General features: G+C 34.3%; 1 long non-coding RNA gene across 1 annotated transcript in view; it reads right to left on the reverse strand.

The window, feature by feature from the left end:
* LOC140145126 (uncharacterized) overlaps positions 1–20,381 on the reverse strand; it is a 78,130-nt gene that overhangs the window by 40,284 nt on the left and 17,465 nt on the right. Inside the window, exon 2 of the long non-coding RNA XR_011857990.1 lies at positions 9,920–9,996. This is a non-coding gene — a long non-coding RNA (uncharacterized lncRNA). The remainder of the gene's footprint in view (positions 1–9,919; positions 9,997–20,381) is intronic.

Consider the following 20,381-nt stretch of genomic DNA (forward strand, 5'->3'; position numbering starts at 1 on the left):
GCCGATGCAGATTTTCGCCAATTATTGACGCTATTATCAACCATGTGAGCAACTTGGTAAGCTTACTACACAAGATAGCATGGAAATATCGGAATTTTTGAAACATCTTGGTTGAAAAAAGTGGTGGGGGCGTTTATTTGAGGGGGGGGGCGACTATTAGACGAAATACGGTATTTAAGCAGTAACTAAGAATAAATTAGACACTTCTTTTCTTTGGTAAGAGAGACCAATCTTAATTCTGTTATGCCCGGGCATAAGAAATATCTGCGCAAATCCAAGAGTGAATCCAATTTCCGAAATGGACATAACCTTTCAATTATTTGATATTTTGTCAATACTTCTGAAAAGAAAATAGTTTAAGGGTATTTTTAATAATTTTTACAGATAATTTTGTCCTCGACGAATCCCTGAAATTCCATTTAAATCCTACAAACCAAATCTGATAACTTACCCCTTTTTACATGGACAAGGACTGAAGACACTCTTGTTCCGGCTCAGTGTACGTTCCACGTCCCTTCCTTTCCTCTCTGAATTAATACAAAATCAAAGGAACTTCTTAATTTTATTATCTTGAATAAATTATTTTGTAATAACCATTATAGCTTCGTATTCAAAGTTCAATGATTTTTTTCAACATTGCTGCATGTTCTAGTAAGTGTCAAGATACTGTATTTACTCTATTAAGGCAATAGAACAAAATTAGTTTGATCTTTCGATAGAGCATTGATGCTTGATCGATCCTTATTATTTATGAAATATTAATTAATTAGCTATTATTAATTGTTACAACATTTAATCTTTGTACGTAATGCATTGTCCAATACAATTTTACTGATTTTTCTGATTAATTAGTTATATAGTTCATTAACAAGCATCCAAGCAGCATCGACTGTCAATCCAAAGATCAAACAAATTTGGCTCTGGTACCTAAAGAGAGGTTATGATTCCCATACGCCATGATGAGTTAAATATCTTTGTGCAATTAAGTGACCGTCCACCACGAACCTCATTGAAGTCTGCAAAATTTGATTAATGTGAGTTACAGCGTAAAATGTGCATGGAAGTTGTATTCATATGTGCATGAATTGCAAAGTTCAACCAACCATAACTCAGCTTCTGGACATTGTATAAAGGCAAATGATATGTCATTTCAAAGCGTATGAAATATACTTACTAAATATGAAATAAAACAAAATTGGCCGATGGCCGACTTTACAACAGGTTCATGGTGGAGGGTCACATAATGTGCCTGCTTTATCGCTTGGTGTGCATTGTACATTGTACTGTTAATGCCTAGTTATGCTTGATATAAAAAGTTACTATTTCAGTACGGGGTCATTGGGCCACTAGAAATTTGAGGTTCTAGTCTTGCGTGGTTCTCGTCTTGCGTGGTTCTGTTGTTGTGATCATTATATTCACAGAATATTGTTGGGCATCAAGTTTATTTCTGCCAAATTTTAGCTCAATTGGAGCCATTGTAAACAAAAATTAACACAAATTACCTTTCACCTCAAATAAACGAACTCTGCTTGATTTGTAAAATGTTCCCCCCTCCTGTTTATGCCCAACTTTGAGCCCAAGCAGAGCAATTTTAAAATTTGACACTAGATGACCTTTGACCTGGAATGACTTCTGCTTGATTTGCAACATGATTTCCTCTACCTCAACTTTTGAGCCCTATCAGAGCAGTTTAAAAATTTGACCTTTGACCTCAAATGATATTTGGTTGATTTTCAACATGTTCCCTCCTCCTCAGGTTTATCATTATGTTCACCAACTTTTAGCCCAATCGGAGTAATTTTTAAAATTTGACCCGGCCCTTGTAGTTTAAAATTTACCCCTAGATGACCTTTGAAGCCAAACATCTTCACTATGATGCCCCCACCAAGAGATTATTGTCATCAAGTAAAGTTGGCATTGAAGTCTGGCTTTTCAAAGGGTATCCAAATGAATCTAAATCAAAAATGACCTCATTTGACCCCTAACATGACTATGCCCCCCAATCGATCTAAAATTTAGAAAATCCCATAGGAAAATTGCAGAAAAATGGTTTGCGCCCCCCAATCAGATCCGGTTCCCCCAATCATGATTGGTGCCCCCCAATATGAAGACCCACGCAGCTACGCCACTGCTGGGCATACAACCCCACAACTATACAATGCTGCCATAAGGCCTCTCCTTCAGACAACATAAAATGGGGTCATCAGAATAGTTGCATTGATTTGGATGTTTTGTTGCATAGGTAACATCATAAAACAGGTTATGGAGTAGTATAGATAGTAGCGTGGGTCGACCCATGACTTCCGACCTATGACCCCTTAAAAAAGAAAAAAAAACCAAAATTCAAAATACAACACTGATTCCAGAATGCAATAAAAAAAAAAGTTGCAAATCCTCCAAAAGTGTCTTTTAGCGTGGGTCGACTTATGACCTTTGACCTATGACCTCTTAAAACAGAAATAATTAAAAAAATTCTAAATACAACACTGATTCCAGAATGCAATAAAAACAAGTTGCAAATCTTCCAAAATGTGTGTTTTAAACGCCTCTCCTTTTTCACTTTCCTTTATATTGTTCTTAAACTTAAAACAAAATAAGAGACTTGAGATATGAGGTTTGATTTGGGTGTTTTGTTTTAATGGTGTGTGGGGTTTGTTTTGTATGCTCAAGTTTATTTTATAGTAAAAATAAATTATCACTAAATATATACATGGAAGATTTTTAAACTCCTGGGGAAGAATTTAATTTAATTGATTTTGAGGAGGAAAATGCCTTGGGAGAACCGACTAGATGGGACGCCTATGATGATATTATTACCAATCCATCGCTTCTTGATAAGTCGCCTGGTAGACTCACTCTTTCATCTATTTTTATAAAACACTCAAACAAAGAGGGTGGAAAGAAGTGGATTTAGTAGATATAGAACAAAAAAGAAAGTTGAAATTTTAGAAGACACAGAAACAGGGCAAGTTTTTGCTTCTATTGTAAATATAAAAGTAAGACTAACAGATCCTAAAAATTCAAATAGATTTTTATCAATTAATACAATTAAAAGAAATGTTAACAAAAATTTAAGTAATACAATTTCAGGTGATCGATTTATTAATTTTCTTGGAATTAGAAAATGAACCCCAGAAGAAGTGGAGACATCATTTAGCGATTTACCAGATGCGCCTGGCACTGAGCTTAGTTCTGTTGAAAACCAAAGAGCAAAAGACGATTTTTACGAGTCAGTTAAACAACTTGGATGGGATGTGGACCCAGATGCATCACTTAAATATAAAGTGGTTTTTAGAAAAGACCCTATAACAAAGCGTCTTTATGTTCTTCATAATAAAAAACAAACCTTTTTATCTAGCCTTAAGGATCCTAATAAGTATTTTACAATAGGCACAATACGACGAGATTATGGTACAGGTGGCACTATTTTTGTTAGAGATGTCCTTGGCGTAAAAAAATTATAGCGACGGTGCAAAACCAAAAATACCACCTGAACAACGGCGAGCTTTAAATGAAATAAATGATATTATATAACACCTAAGTAGATCCTTGTCATTTGATTGGTTGATTGTTGGTCACATGTCATTCAATAAATAAACTATTTACGGCCTACGTCACTACCGTGGAATTTGGTTATATTCGCCGTGCATTTTCGTTATATGCACCGTGCATTTATGTTATATTCCGTACGTTCTATTGCATGGCTAGATTGCATGTTTTTTTCAGTCCGATCGGTGAACAGTATAACATAGGCCCTACCGTGTTACGGGATATTTAAAACAACAAACTTAATTTGCGGCAATTCTAGATGAATATTATTTGAAGAAATATAATCTACAAGTAAAGCCCCGAATAGCCATATTCCGATTTTTTCTTTTGGGAAAGAAAAAGTAGAAAACAAGAAAGTGAAAAGGTAAGCTTACAATACGCATTGGTTAGGCCCGGTGGCTAGGTAAGCTTAAATTCTATTTTACTGCGTAGCAAATGCCTGGTATTAATAATAATAGACCGGGCCCTTGAAATAATACTTTTAATGGCTTATTTTGGGGTGATACAAGAATGTATTGCTAAAAAAGCCATATTTGTCTACGATTCGTACAATATTTTTAACTCCTGCAAAGCCATTACAATCAACCAATCAAATAACAAAGATCTACTTAGGTGTCATATAAAACAAATAATGAATGTTTTTTCATTCGTGCAATGGAAAGAATATTTTCATTCGTTGAAAAATGGAATGTTCCATTCAACTCAGCTTCGCTTCGTTGAATGGAACATTCCATTTTTCAACTCATGAAAATATTCTTACCATTGCACTCATAAACATTCATTATTTGTATAATATTGAAACAACAGTTGGAAGCCCAGATCATTCAGAAACTATAGAATTACAAGATGTACAACAAGTTGAAGAAAGCATTGATACAGTTATGGAGACTAGTTTTACTAATACAACAAATGTTCCTGAAGAAAACTTATTACCTATTCGTGAATTAGAAGGTTTAAATCGTTCATTGAAAAACATGAGAACAACTGTTCATAACCTAATAGGTGAAAGAGAAGTCAAGAAAGAAAGAGTAAGAGTGAAAGAACTGAAAACGATTGATGAAGAAGATATTTCCGAAAAAAAAAGAGAAATTGAACAACTAGAAGAACAAATTAAACTATCTGATAGTCTAATCCATGAATACGATGGAAAATTTAGAAGCCAGTTCGAACGAATTAAACAATTGACAAAATGTTAAATGAAGACATGACTTTAAACGAACGTCTTAGAACTTTATTTCGTGAGCAGGGAATAACAATAATTTCTATCATAACTGCTTTAGGTATGACAATTAGTGTTATAGTTGAAGGAATTTTGTTAGCTGCTAAATCCGCAACTTCTGTAATTCCCCCTAAACCTAAACCACCCGCGCCAAAGCCTGACCCAACACCTGACCCAAAGCCTGACCCAAAGCCTGACCCAACACCTGACCCAAAGCCTGACCCAGGTATTAAAGGCTGGATAAAACAACAATTGCAGAACATTGCAAATTTATTGCTAAAAATAGCTGATAAAATGCTAATTGCTTTGCCTGGTATTATTGGGAGTATTGTCAGTTTTATACTAAAATCTGCGTCAGCCGCTATTGGATTTGTAGCTGAACATTTATGGATATTAGTAATAGCTATTAGTGGAATTTTGTATAATTATGTTATGCAATCTATTTCAAAGTCCAAATTAGAGTAGTGCCAGCAATTACTCCACCTACTGTTAAAAGTAATTTAGTTTCTTCATGTGTAAGTTTTTCTTGCTCTTTTGCTTGAACTAAAGGTGTATCTGTTTGGGTCAAAGATATATCTGTTTGAACAGGAGCTGTATCTACAAGTGTAGTATTTGTCTGGATTGGCGCATCAAATTTATCTTTAGGCGGATCATCAAGTTGGGGTGCATCAAATTTACTTTGAGGTAAATCAAATGTTTCTTGAAGCGGTGCAATTGGATGTTCATCATTAACATCATCATTATGGCCTAATTGTATTTTTTTAATCTCATCAAATGATGCAATTACAATCAAATTATTATACCCATTAATTGTACCAATATACAAATTCATATCACTGGGAATCATATACAATCCAAGCCCAACAACATAATCAACTTTGCTTTTAGCATACTGCAATGTTGACTGATATCTTTCAATTGAACTTGGCAAATCAACTTCAGAATTTATTGCATCTTCAACATTGGCTAAGAATTGTTTTTGTGCATCAAAAGCTTTGCCTGTGCCTAAAATTGATGACCTTGTCTGAGATTGTGCACCCAAGATTGCCCATACATAAGTGCGGATAGAGTCATTGATTCTTGTTATGCCGGTTTGTGTAAAGCCCTTGCCGTAATCAATCACAAAACTTCCAATCGCTGACATTGGGCTTCCATCTGAGCTGGTATCAACCGTATCAGATTGGTGAGTAAATGATTGGTCCATCCAAATTTTATACGTTGCATCTTTACTGTTGCCTAAAAAGTTTACACGGCCTTTTATGAATTGGGTGAAGTTATTGACATTTGGTTTTACAGCAAGCTCTACCTTATCGTTTGTTTTCAAACTAAAATCATGGCGGTATGTTCTTGTAAATTTGGCTGTTCCTATTCCATTCCATTCATCTAGTTTTTGCCTAAAATTGCTATTGATGGAAATTCTAAATTCGTTGCAAATTTTTCAAACGCACTCATATCTATTCCATTATTTAAAGGATTAAACGATTCTTCTGCAGGCAGTGGGCAATTCATTTCATTAAGAATTCGACGAATTTGATAGTATGCGCGAACTCTATACAGACTTCGAATCATTGGATTTATATGCCGTAAATGGTTATATTTTGATATTCCACACCCAGAAGTAGCACACCATACAGCAAAGTTGAGTTGGTTTTGCCAAAACTGCATTGGGTTAGAGATCCAATCATTATAAATGTCAGGGTTTTTAACTCTTGGTAATCTACAGAATCTATGCCCTTTGTGGCCATGTCTTTTATATAATAATTGTGGCCTTTCATTTTATTTACTTTAATGAATTTGAATGAAAATCCCATCAATTTGTCATGACATATGTCAAATTTGACATATAAATTGCACCGCTACCAATTCATATCAAATTTCTTACCTGAATATAAACATACCTAAAGGATAGCATTTGATGTGACCATGGTGTAGTCATACAAAGAAACAAAAATCTGAGTACCGTATATCCTCTAATAAACGCCCCTCTTCTAATGAACACCCCTTCAGTCTTTTTGACAAATTGAATTAAATAAACACCTCCCTAAATCCCCCTGAAACAAACAACTTTCATGCTATATTGTGAAAGTAAGCTTACCACGTCCACACACAATTGGAATGGCATTGATATTGGCGAAAATTACAATGTACATCATATACCCGGAAATGAACCAGACGTCATGGATCTTAAGTTTATAGTTTGCCATTTCGGAGTGATTTTTAAGCTTACCTGATGATTTTTCATTGATTTTTCTGTGAATTATTGTTGTAAAAATGACCTCTAATAAATGCCTCCCATTTTTTCAAAATTTCACACCCGGGGTGTTTATTAGAGGACATACGGTATTTATTCGCATATCAAGTAGTTTAATTCCCAGGAGGTTGGTAGATGCCATTAGTGTTAAAATGGCATAAATCTTGTCAACCAATGGCGTACATATAGTTAACTATACATACAATGAAATACAGCAACAGATGTAGCAGTGCTTTATGCCCTCTCCCCAAAAATATCTACCTCAGATGAATTCATCAATGAGTGCTATCTACCTAAAATGACTTCATCAATGAGTGCTATCTACTTAAGATGACTTCATCAATGAGTGCTCTCTACCTAAAATGACTTCATCAATGAGTGCTCTCTACTTAAGATGACTTCATCAATGAGTGCTATCTACCTAAGATGACTTCATCAATGAGTGCTCTCTACCTAAAATGACTTCATCAATGAGTGCTCTCTACTTAAGATGACTTCATCAATGAGTGCTATCTACTTAAGATGACTTCATCAATGAGTGCTCTCTACCTAAAATGACTTCATCAATGAGTGCTCTCTACTTAAGATGACTTCATCAATGAGTGCTATCTACCTAAGATGACTTCATCAATGAGTGCTATCTACCTAAGATGACTTCATCAATGAGTGCTATCTACCTCAGATGAATTCGTCAATGAGTGCTCTCTACCTAAAATGATTTCATCAATGAGTGTTATCTACCTAAGATGACTTCATCAATGAGTGCTCTCTACTTAAGATGACTTCATCAATGAGTGCTATATACCTAAAATGACTTCATCAATGAGTGCTCTCTACTTAAGATGACTTCCTCAATGAGTGCTATCTACCTAAGATGACTTCATCAATGAGTGCTATCTACCTAAGAAGATGACTTCATCAACGAATGCTATCTACCTAAGATGACTTCATCATCAATGAGTGCTATCTACCTAAGATTACTTCATCAATGAGTGCTATCTACCTAAGATGACTTCATCAATAAGTGCTATTTACCTAAGATGATTTCATCAATGAGTGCTATTTACCTAAGATGACTTCATCAATGAGTGCTCTCTACCTAAGATGACTTCATCAATCAGTGCTATCTACCTAAGATGACTTCATCAATGAGTGCTATCTACCTAAGATGACTTCATCAGTGAGTGCTCTCTATTTAAGATGACTTCATCAATGAGTGCTATCTACCTAAGATGACTTCATCAATGAGTGCTATCTACCTAAGATTACTTCATCAACAAGTGCTATCTACGTAAGATGACTTCATCAATAAGTGCTATTTACCTAAGATGACTTCATCAATGAGTGCTCTCTACCTAAGATGACTTCATCAATCAGTGCTATCTACCTAAGATGACTTCATCAATCAGTGCTATCTACCTAAGATGACTTCATCAATGAGTGCTATCTACCTAAGATGACTTCATCAGTGAGTGCTCTCTACTTAAGATGACTTCATCAATGAGTGCTATCTACCTAAGATGACTTCATCAATGAGTGCTATCTACCTAAGATTACTTCATCAACAAGTGCTATCTACGTAAGATGACTTCATCAATAAGTGCTATTTACCTAAGATGACTTCATCAATGAGTGCTCTCTACCTAAGATGACTTCATCAATCAGTGCTATCTACCTAAGATGACTTCATCAACATGTGCAATTCACCTAAGATGACTTCATCAATGGGCGCTATATATACCTAAGATGACTTCATCAATGGGTGCATGCTATTCACATAAGATGACTTCTTCAATGGATGCTATATACCCAAGATGACTTCATCAATGAGTGCTATCTACCTAAGATGACTTCATCAATGAGTGCTATCTACCTAAGATGATTTCATCAATGAGTGCTATCTGCCTAAGATTACTTCATCAATGAGTGCTCCCTACTTAAGATGACTTCATCAATGAGTGCTATCTACCTAGTACCTAAGATGACTTCATCAATGTGTGCTGTCTACCTAAGATGACTTCATCAATGAGTGCTATCTACCTAGTACCTAAGATGACTTCATCAATGTGTGCTATCTACCGAAGATGACTTCATCAATGAGTGCTATCTACCTAAGATGACTTCATCAATGAGTGCTCTCTACTTAAGATGACTTCATCAATGAGTGAATTAATAAATGTGTGCTATCTATATAAGATGAATTCATCAATGGATTTTATCTACCTTAGATGAACATGTGTGGGGAATAGTGTCCTTTTTGGCAGTTTCAGAATACCGTATTTCGTCAAATAAACGCCCCCGGGGGCGTTACATTTTCCCAAGGGGGGGCGTTTATTAGAGGTCATTTTTAGCACAACAATTCCCGTTAAAATCATTAGGTAAGCTTAAAAGTCACGCTAAAATGACGAACTATGAACTTTTGACACTGACTTTTGGTTCACTTCCGGGTTGCCGATGCAGATTTTCGCCAATTATTGACGCTATTATCAACCATGTGAGCAACTTGGTAAGCTTACTACACAAGATAGCATGGAAATATCGGAATTTTTGAAACATCTTGGTTGAAAAAAGTGGTGGGGGCGTTTATTTGAGGGGGGGCGACTATTAGACGAAATACGGTATTTAAGCAGTAACTAAGAATAAATTAGACACTTCTTTTCTTTGGTAAGAGAGACCAATCTTAATTCTGTTATGCCCGGGCATAAGAAATATCTGCGCAAATCCAAGAGTGAATCCAATTTCCGAAATGGACATAACCTTTCAATTATTTGATATTTTGTCAATACTTCTGAAAAGAAAATAGTTTAAGGGTATTTTTAATAATTTTTTACAGATAATTTTGTCCTCGACGAATCCCTGAAATTCCATTTAAATCCTACAAACCAAATCTGATAACTTACCCCTTTTTACATGGACAAGGACTGAAGACACTCTTGTTCCGGCTCAGTGTACGTTCCACGTCCCCTTCCTTTCCTCTCTGAATTAATACAAAATCAAAGGGAACTTCTTAATTTTATTATCTTGAATAAATTATTTTGTAATAACCATTATAGCTTCGTATTCAAAGTTCAATGATTTTTTTCAACATTGCTGCATGTTCTAGTAAGTGTCAAGATACTGTATTTACTCTATTAAGGCAATAGAAAAAAATTAGTTTGATCTTTCGATAGAGCATTGATGCTTGATCGATCCTTATTATTTATGAAATATTAATTAATTAGCTATTATTAATTGTTACAACATTTAATCTTTGTACGTAATGCATTGTCCAATACAATTTTACTGATTTTTCTGATTAATTAGTTATATAGTTCATTAACAAGCATCCAAGCAGCATCGACTGTCAATCCAAAGATCAAACAAATTTGGCTCTGGTACCTAAAGAGAGGTTATGATTCCCATACGCCATGATGAGTTAAATATCTTTATGCAATTAAGTGACCGTCCACCACGAACCTCATTGAAGTCTGCAAAATTTGATTTATGTGAGTTACAGCGTAAAATGTGCATGGAAGTTGTATTCATATGTGCATGAATTGCAAAGTTCAACCAACCATAACTCAGCTTCTGGACATTGTATAAAGGCAAATGATATGTCATTTCAAAGCGTATGAAATATACTTACTAAATATGAAATAAAACAAAATTGGCCGATGGCCGACTTTACAACAGGTTCATGGTGGAGGGTCACATAATGTGCCTGCTTTATCGCTTGGTGTGCATTGTACATTGTACTGTTAATGCCTAGTTATGCTTGATATAAAAGTTACTATTTCAGTACGGGGTCATTGGGCCACTAGAAATTTGAGGTTCTAGTCTTGCGTGGTTCTCGTCTTGCGTGGTTCTGTTGTTGTGATCATTATATTCACAGAATATTGTTGGGCATCAAGTTTATTTCTGCCAAATTTTAGCTCAATTGGAGCCATTGTAAACAAAAAATTAACACAAATTACCTTTCACCTCAAATAAACGAACTCTGCTTGATTTGTAAAATGTTCCCCCCCTCCTGTTTATGCCCAACTTTGAGCCCAAGCAGAGCAATTTTAAAATTTGACACTAGATGACCTTTGACCTGGAATGACTTCTGCTTGATTTGCAACATGATTTCCTCTACCTCAACTTTTGAGCCCTATCAGAGCAGTTTAAAAATTTGACCTTTGACCTCAAATGATATTTGGTTGATTTTCAACATGTTCCCCTCCTCCTCAGGTTTATCATTATGTTCACCAACTTTTAGCCCAATCGGAGTAATTTTTAAAATTTGACCCGGCCCTTGTAGTTTAAAATTTACCCCTAGATGACCTTTGAAGCCAAACATCTTCACTATGATGCCCCCACCAAGAGATTATTGTCATCAAGTAAAGTTGGCATTGAAGTCTGGCTTTTCAAAGGGTATCCAAATGAATCTAAATCAAAAATGACCTCATTTGACCCCTAACATGACTATGCCCCCCCAATCGATCTAAAAATTTAGAAAATCCCATAGGAAAATTGCAGAAAAATGGTTTGCGCCCCCCAATCAGATCCGGTTCCCCCAATCATGATTGGTGCCCCCCAATATGAAGACCCACGCAGCTACGCCACTGCTGGGCATACAACCCCACAACTATACAATGCTGCCATAAGGCCTCTCCTTCAGACAACATAAAATGGGGTCATCAGAATAGTTGCATTGATTTGGATGTTTTGTTGCATAGGTAACATCATAAAACAGGTTATGGAGTAGTATAGATAGTAGCGTGGGTCGACCCATGACTTCCGACCTATGACCCCTTAAAACAGAAAAAAAAACCAAAATTCAAAATACAACACTGATTCCAGAATGCAATAAAAAAAAAAGTTGCAAATCCTCCAAAAGTGTCTTTTAGCGTGGGTCGACTTATGACCTTTGACCTATGACCTCTTAAAACAGAAATAATTAAAAAAATTCTAAATACAACACTGATTCCAGAATGCAATAAAAACAAGTTGCAAATCTTCCAAAATGTGTGTTTTAAACGCCTCTCCTTTTTCACTTTCCTTTATATTGTTCTTAAACTTAAAACAAAATAAGAGACTTGAGATATGAGGTTTGATTTGGGTGTGTTTGTTTTAATGGTGTGTGGGGTTTGTTTTGTATGCTCAAGTTTATTTTATAGTAAAAATAAATTATCACTAAATATATACATGGAAGATTTTTAAACTCCTGGGGAAGAATTTAATTTAATTGATTTTGAGGAGGAAAATGCCTTGGGAGAACCGACTAGATGGGACGCCTATGATGATATTATTACCAATCCATCGCTTCTTGATAAGTCGCCTGGTAGACTCACTCTTTCATCTATTTTTATAAAACACTCAAACAAAGAGGGTGGAAAGAAGTGGATTTAGTAGATATAGAACAAAAAAGAAAGTTGAAATTTTTAGAAGACACAGAAACAGGGCAAGTTTTTGCTTCTATTGTAAATATAAAAGTAAGACTAACAGATCCTAAAAATTCAAATAGATTTTTATCAATTAATACAATTAAAAGAAATGTTAACAAAAATTTAAGTAATACAATTTCAGGTGATCGATTTATTAATTTTCTTGGAATTAGAAAATGAACCCCAGAAGAAGTGGAGACATCATTTAGCGATTTACCAGATGCGCCTGGCACTGAGCTTAGTTCTGTTGAAAACCAAAGAGCAAAAGACGATTTTTACGAGTCAGTTAAACAACTTGGATGGGATGTGGACCCAGATGCATCACTTAAATATAAAGTGGTTTTTAGAAAAGACCCTATAACAAAGCGTCTTTATGTTCTTCATAATAAAAAACAAACCTTTTTATCTAGCCTTAAGGATCCTAATAAGTATTTTACAATAGGCACAATACGACGAGATTATGGTACAGGTGGCACTATTTTTGTTAGAGATGTCCTTGGCGTAAAAAATTATAGCGACGGTGCAAAACCAAAAATACCACCTGAACAACGGCGAGCTTTAAATGAAATAAATGATAATATTGAAACAACAGTTGGAAGCCCAGATCATTCAGAAACTATAGAATTACAAGATGTACAACAAGTTGAAGAAAGCATTGATACAGTTATGGAGACTAGTTTTACTAATACAACAAATGTTCCTGAAGAAAACTTATTACCTATTCGTGAATTAGAAGGTTTAAATCGTTCATTGAAAAACATGAGAACAACTGTTCATAACCTAATAGGTGAAAGAGAAGTCAAGAAAGAAAGAGTAAGAGTAAAAGAACTTAAAACGATTGATGAAGAAGATATTTCCGAAGAAAACAAAAGAGAAATTGAACAACTAGAAGAACAAATTAAACTATCTGATAGTCTAATCCATGAATACGATGGAAAATTTAGAAGCCAGTTCGAACGAATTAAACAATTGACAAAATGTTAAATGAAGACATGACTTTAAACGAACGTCTTAGAACTTTATTTCGTGAGCAGGGAATAACAATAATTTCTATCATAACTGCTTTAGGTATGACAATTAGTGTTATAGTTGAAGGAATTTTGTTAGCTGCTAAATCCGCAACTTCTGTAATTCCCCCTAAACCTAAACCACCCGCGCCAAAGCCTGACCCAACACCTGACCCAAAGCCTGACCCAAAGCCTGACCCAACACCTGACCCAAAGCCTGACCCAGGTATTAAAGGCTGGATAAAACAACAATTGCAGAACATTGCAAATTTATTGCTAAAAATAGCTGATAAAATGCTAATTGCTTTGCCTGGTATTATTGGGAGTATTGTCAGTTTTATACTAAAATCTGCGTCAGCTGCTATTGGATTTGTAGCTGAACATTTATGGATATTAGTAATAGCTATTAGTGGAATTTTGTATAATTATGTTATGCAATCTATTTCAAAGTCCAAATTAGAGTAGTGCCAGCAATTACTCCACCTACTGTTAAAAGTAATTTAGTTTCTTCATGTGTAAGTTTTTCTTGCTCTTTTGCTTGAACTAAAGGTGTATCTGTTTGGGTCAAAGATATATCTGTTTGAACAGGAGCTGTATCTACAAGTGTAGTATTTGTCTGGATTGGCGCATCAAATTTATCTTTAGGCGGATCATCAAGTTGGGGTGCATCAAATTTACTTTGAGGTTCATTATCAATTTGAGGTAAATCAAATGTTTCTTGAAGCGGTGCAATTGGATGTTCATCATTAACATCATCATTATGGCCTAATTGTATTTTTTTAATCTCATCAAATGATGCAATTACAATCAAATTATTATACCCATTAATTGTACCAATATACAAATTCATATCACTGGGAATCATATACAATCCAAGCCCAACAACATAATCAACTTTGCTTTTAGCATACTGCAATGTTGACTGATATCTTTCAATTGAACTTGGCAAATCAACTTCAGAATTTATTGCATCTTCAACATTGGCTAAGAATTGTTTTTGTGCATCAAAAGCTTTGCCTGTGCCTAAAATTGATGACCTTGTCTGAGATTGTGCACCCAAGATTGCCCATACATAAGTGCGGATAGAGTCATTGATTCTTGTTATGCCGGTTTGTGTAAAGCCCTTGCCGTAATCAATCACAAAACTTCCAATCGCTGACATTGGGCTTCCATCTGAGCTGGTATCAACCGTATCAGATTGGTGAGTAAATGATTGGTCCATCCAAATTTTATACGTTGCATCTTTACTGTTGCCTAAAAAGTTTACACGGCCTTTTATGAATTGGGTGAAGTTATTGACATTTGGTTTTACAGCAAGCTCTACCTTATCGTTTGTTTTCAAACTAAAATCATGGCGGTATGTTCTTGTAAATTTGGCTGTTCCTATTCCATTCCATTCATCTAGTTTTTGCCTAAAATTGCTATTGATGGAAATTCTAAATTCGTTGCAAATTTTTTCAAACGCACTCATATCTATTCCATTATTTAAAGGATTAAACGATTCTTCTGCAGGCAGTGGGCAATTCATTTCATTAAGAATTCGACGAATTTGATAGTATGCGCGAACTCTATACAGACTTCGAATCATTGGATTTATATGCCGTAAATGGTTATATTTTGATATTCCACACCCAGAAGTAGCACACCATACAGCAAAGTTGAGTTGGTTTTGCCAAAACTGCATGGGGTTAGAGATCCAATCATTATAAATGTCAGGGTTTTCAACTCTTGGTAATTTATAATCAATCCATATATTTGGAAAGCGAACAGAAAATGTTTTGCGTTTATTTACTTGTATAGTTTGGTTTACTAAACTAAATCGATGTGTTGGTTCATATACTCCACCTACACGATAAGTTGCATCTTGATTAAACTTGAATGATGATGGAATACTCATAATTATATATTATATAATATAAATATGTTTCTCACAATAACAGACGTGCAATCTCCAATAAAATTACAATGTGGGTTGGGTATTACAATTTGAACGAAAAAGAACGTTTTAAGTGGCACAAAATTGGAGGAGAAGTAATGAATGTGCAAATAGAAGCTGGTTTGTACAATTTTCAAGAATTGGCTGAAATATTTACAAGCACTGTAGAAGAACTTAGTTTAATAGTACAAAAAACAAATGGGTTAGTAGGACTCTCTATTCCACAAAACACAAGAATTCAAATTCCACGACAAATAAGAGCATTACTTGGATTAAATGATAGTGGTTGGCTTGACACTGGTGAATACCTGGGTGATAAAGCTGTTGATTTTTTACCAAAAATACTATATGCTCATCTACAAGAGCTGTCAACAACAAATAATATTGTAGACGGAATACCATCTCAATTACTTGAATTAATTCCATTAAGTTCTGAATCGTTTGGATATACAACAACGATAAATTTCCCACATCCAAATTACAAACAACTTCAAACTGGGGAAATTTATGAACTTAATTTTAAGCTAAAAATGTTTAATGAAGAATTTAATAATCATGGACAGCCAATTTTTATGACGTTTGAAATAATATAATGTTATGTATACAATGAGTATTTTTGGGCCAATTATAAGGAAATCATTTAACCAAGAAACTCTTAGCCAAGAACTTTCTAGCATAGATCTTTCTTTATATGCAAAGAAAAGACAAGTTGTTCTTAAAAGGGGAGGCAGAGTATTTGGGGATTTAAATATGCAATTTAATCGAATTTTTAACGTAAGTGCTCCAGAAGATGATGCAGATGTTGCAAATAAACAATATGTTGATAGCAAAACATTAACAGGTAATTTGGATTTAAAGAACAATAAGATAGTTAACGTTGAAAAACCTGTAGAGCAAACCGATGGTGTTAATAAACAATATGTTGATGATGAAGTAAGTGAGCAAATACGATTAACTTCTATTAACTCATTAGGCTTGTATGTTGTTATAAGTGATCAGTTGGGGCTTAAAACATATTTTCCAACAGGGAGACAGACAAATGTTAATTTCAATAAAGAAACTGAAATTAAACACAGTATTAATGATGGTGAAATTCAAGTATTTCAAGATAGACCTAGGCTTACTACAATTACTAAAGATTTTACAAGGATACTCAGTCAACGACCATTAGGCTCAATACGATTAAACAACACGCTTGAAATTGAATATGAATATTCGTATGGGAAAATTCAGCAACCAGTGTCCGTTATGTTTTCAGTAAAACCTGGCGATAATCCTCCAATACAAAATAACAAAATAACATTAGTATTTGGTGGCAGCCGGCTTAAACTAATATTTCAATGGACAGAAAATAATATTTTTCAATATAAAATGTATACTCTTGGTTGGGGTAGAGAACAAACTACAACCCTATTAGAACGAAGGATGTCTAAACAAATGCATTTTTTTGCTCTTATATTTAAAGAAAACAATTTTATTTTATGGATAGATGATGAAGTACCAACACATATACATGAAAATCCTTTCAGTAGAGAAAGTAATCTAGCAAATTACATTAGTTCTATAACAATGGGGTTAAGGAATTGGGTATTTTATGTGTTAGCACAAAGGGTCTTAAGGGCTGGGGTATGAACGTTTGGACAGTATTTATTTTGGGACATTAGAGCACATCAGACATATCGAATTGCATTCTGAATACGTTAAATGTCATTCTGATATCAAATAATTTTGAATTTTGAAATTCGCAATTTAATACATTTTATGGCAAATCATTAAAATTGATATTTTTGATATTTAACAGTACTTGAAGTAAACTTTATAAATCTGATGATTTATACTTAAAGTGTATGTAGGTGGGTTGAAAAGCCGATGATCAATTGAACATTTTGACCTTTCGTATTGAAGATATGGATTTTTTTCCCAAAACACCACAAAAATAGGTCTTTTTGGGAAAAAATCCATATCTTCAATATGAAAGGTCAAAATTTTCAATTGACCGTCGGCTTTTCCTCCCTGCTACATACACTTTAAGAATATATCATTAGATTTATATAATTTACTTCGAGGACTGTTATATATCAAAATTCGAAAAACATCAAATTTTTATAATTTGTCATAAAATTTGTATTATATTGTGATTTTCAAAAATGAAAATTATTTGATATCAGAAAGACATGCTTCGTATTCAGAATACAATTCGATAGGTCTGAGGTGCTCTCATGTGCCACAAAAATACTATCGAAACGCAATAAACGCTCATTTTAGATCCCTTAAGAAAACAGAGATAGCTGAATACTATATTCAAAATCATGTTAAAAATTTCACAAACAATAGAGTATTATAATATTTTCATAAATATACTCATGAGCATTTTTGGCCCCCTCATTCAAACAAATTTAAAACAAACTCAAAACCAAGAAAATATAGACCTTTCACTTTATGCAAAAAAAGCAAATGTTATTCAAAAAAGTGGCGGTAAAATGAGTGGCACATTGGACTTGGGAGAAAACAGATTGGTTAACCTTGCAGATCCAGCTGAAAGAACAGATGGTGCAACTGCAGGTTATGTTGGTAATTTTGTTTCACATCTTAACAATATTAAACTTAATAAGGCTGGTGATTCTATGACAGGAAATCTTCAGATGGGGTTTAATAAAATAACTGAACTTAATTCACCCACGAATAAAACTGATGCTGTAAATAAACAATATGTTGATCAGGTTATAGAACATGAAAGATTAACCAATGTATATAACTTAGGCCGATATATTGTTATACCTGATGAAAGTGGCGCTAAAACATACTTCTCTGTTAGAGCAAGAAAAAATATTAATTTGGATACTAATTTGAAATTGGAAATAAAAATTTTTATACTAGATCACCATGAAAATTATTTTAATGCAGATACACGAAACGTTAGAGTAAGTGGGTATGGGAATACAGTTCTTCAAAGTCCATCAAAACCTGATAAAGAACTAGGAACTATGCAGTTAACTACTGTACTTAATATTAATCTTACTGGTTTTCAAACTCCTTGGACCTTTTTACTTACATCAATGCCTGGTGAAAATTCTTCATTACTGAATAATGAAACAACATTAAAATTTTATGATGATATCGATTATAAAAGAGCACATTTAATAATGCGATGGCGTGATACACTTTTTCAAATTGGCATAACAGATAATGTTATTGCCGGTCTTCCACCCGATGTACCATCTGTAAACCTAAGTAGCACAGAGATGAATTCAATCGCAATTGTACACAACAGAGGTAATTTTGCTGTGTGGATAAATGGAAAAGCACAAAACTTCATTTTCGAATTACCACCTGAAGTAGATGCTACACTTAAAGATATTGAGGTTGGAGTAAAAAACATTGGCATTCTTTCGTTGTACAACCGAGCACTAACAAAACCAGAAATTATTCAACACTTTGTTGATAATCAAGTTGGAAATTGGACAGACGATGAAGTACTAATATAAAAAAATATTCTTTAAATATATACAACAATGAAAAAGGAGCCATCAGCACCACCACTTTATCCAGAATTATCACAGGTGGAACAACCACCACCTGAAGATGGAGGCATGTCATTTAGACTAAAACAAATACGTGATATACGCGATTATTTAGAAAAAGAAGCAGAAACGCGTGGAAGATTAAGAAGAAGATACAAATCATTTTTCAACGCTGCACATTATACCAACGCTGGTTCTAGTTTACTTGCTATTGGTTCAAGTACAGCAGCTGCTGTTTCATTAGCAACAGGCATTGGTGCAATTGCATCTATACCTTTAGGAATCACAGCTATTGCAACAGGTGTTATTGGTGTAATAAGTTCAGGAATAGCTAAGCTTGTTTTGAAAAAAGTAGAGAAGCATGAAAAAATAAAATTAACAGCTTTATCAAAATTATCTAGTGTAAATGGTCTTGTAAGCAGAGCTCTGATAGATAATCAAATAAACGATGAAGAGTTCTATGTAATTTTGCAAGAAATGGAAAATTACCGCGAACACAAATCACAAGTAAGAAAAAAAATTCGCAATGACTTAAGCACCGAAAGAGAGGAAGAAATTCGTGAGGAGGCAGAAAAAAAGGACTTTTGAAAGGCCAGGAAATGGCGATGACAAACCTCCAGAATATAATGAAACATACAGGGACAACGACAAACACAGATTCAGTGTAAAATTAGTATGTTGTTCTTATAACAATTTGGAAATAAATTAATGTTGGAAAAAAAATATTTCTATATATATATACACATGGCAAACATTTCAGTTGAGCAATTTAACCAAAAAATTCAAGAACAAAAAAAGACTCATTCGATGCTATTAAATGGCGAGAACTTCAAGCAGACCAAATTTATAAACTTACAAGTGTTAAATATTTCGATACGCAGTACGGAGAGGCGTGTGTTGTAGTACTTAATGGTGATAAGGTTTGGGCGCCTTCAGGTTTGGCTAAAAGACTAAAAACAGATGTTAAACCTTTTCCCCGCTTTATCAGATCAACAGGCCTAAAGCAAAGTAAAAAGAATCCTGCACAAACGTACTATGGTTTTGATTTAGTGTAAAAAGGTTTTTGAAGCAAAAATGAAATTCTGCTATTGTTAAATTTTGAAAATAGTAAAACATTTTTTTTTCAAAAAAAAAAATCCTATAATATAACATGTCAACTGAATACGGCCACAAACTTATTCCCTACCGTAAACTTAGCAAACCAAAAGGCGTTAAAGGCATACGACGTACTCTGTACAACACAAACGTGCCAAGCACAATTGACCAAGGTGGTATTTTAACTGTAAGATTTCCTGATCTTGGCAAAGATGATGTTATTACTCCGGGTACATCAAAACTGTCTTTTAAAATAATTCTTAATTCTGAAAACGATGCCAATAGAACAATTGTAAATAATCTTGGTCGAGCAATTGTAAGTAAACTTGAAGTAAAACTAGAAGGTCAAAGTGTTTTTGTTTTAAATGACAGTGATATATTTTCTGTTATCAAGACTT

This window comes from Amphiura filiformis, unplaced genomic scaffold, assembly GCF_039555335.1.
Source record: "Amphiura filiformis unplaced genomic scaffold, Afil_fr2py scaffold_143, whole genome shotgun sequence".
NCBI classification, from domain to species: Eukaryota; Metazoa; Echinodermata; class Ophiuroidea; order Amphilepidida; family Amphiuridae; genus Amphiura; species Amphiura filiformis.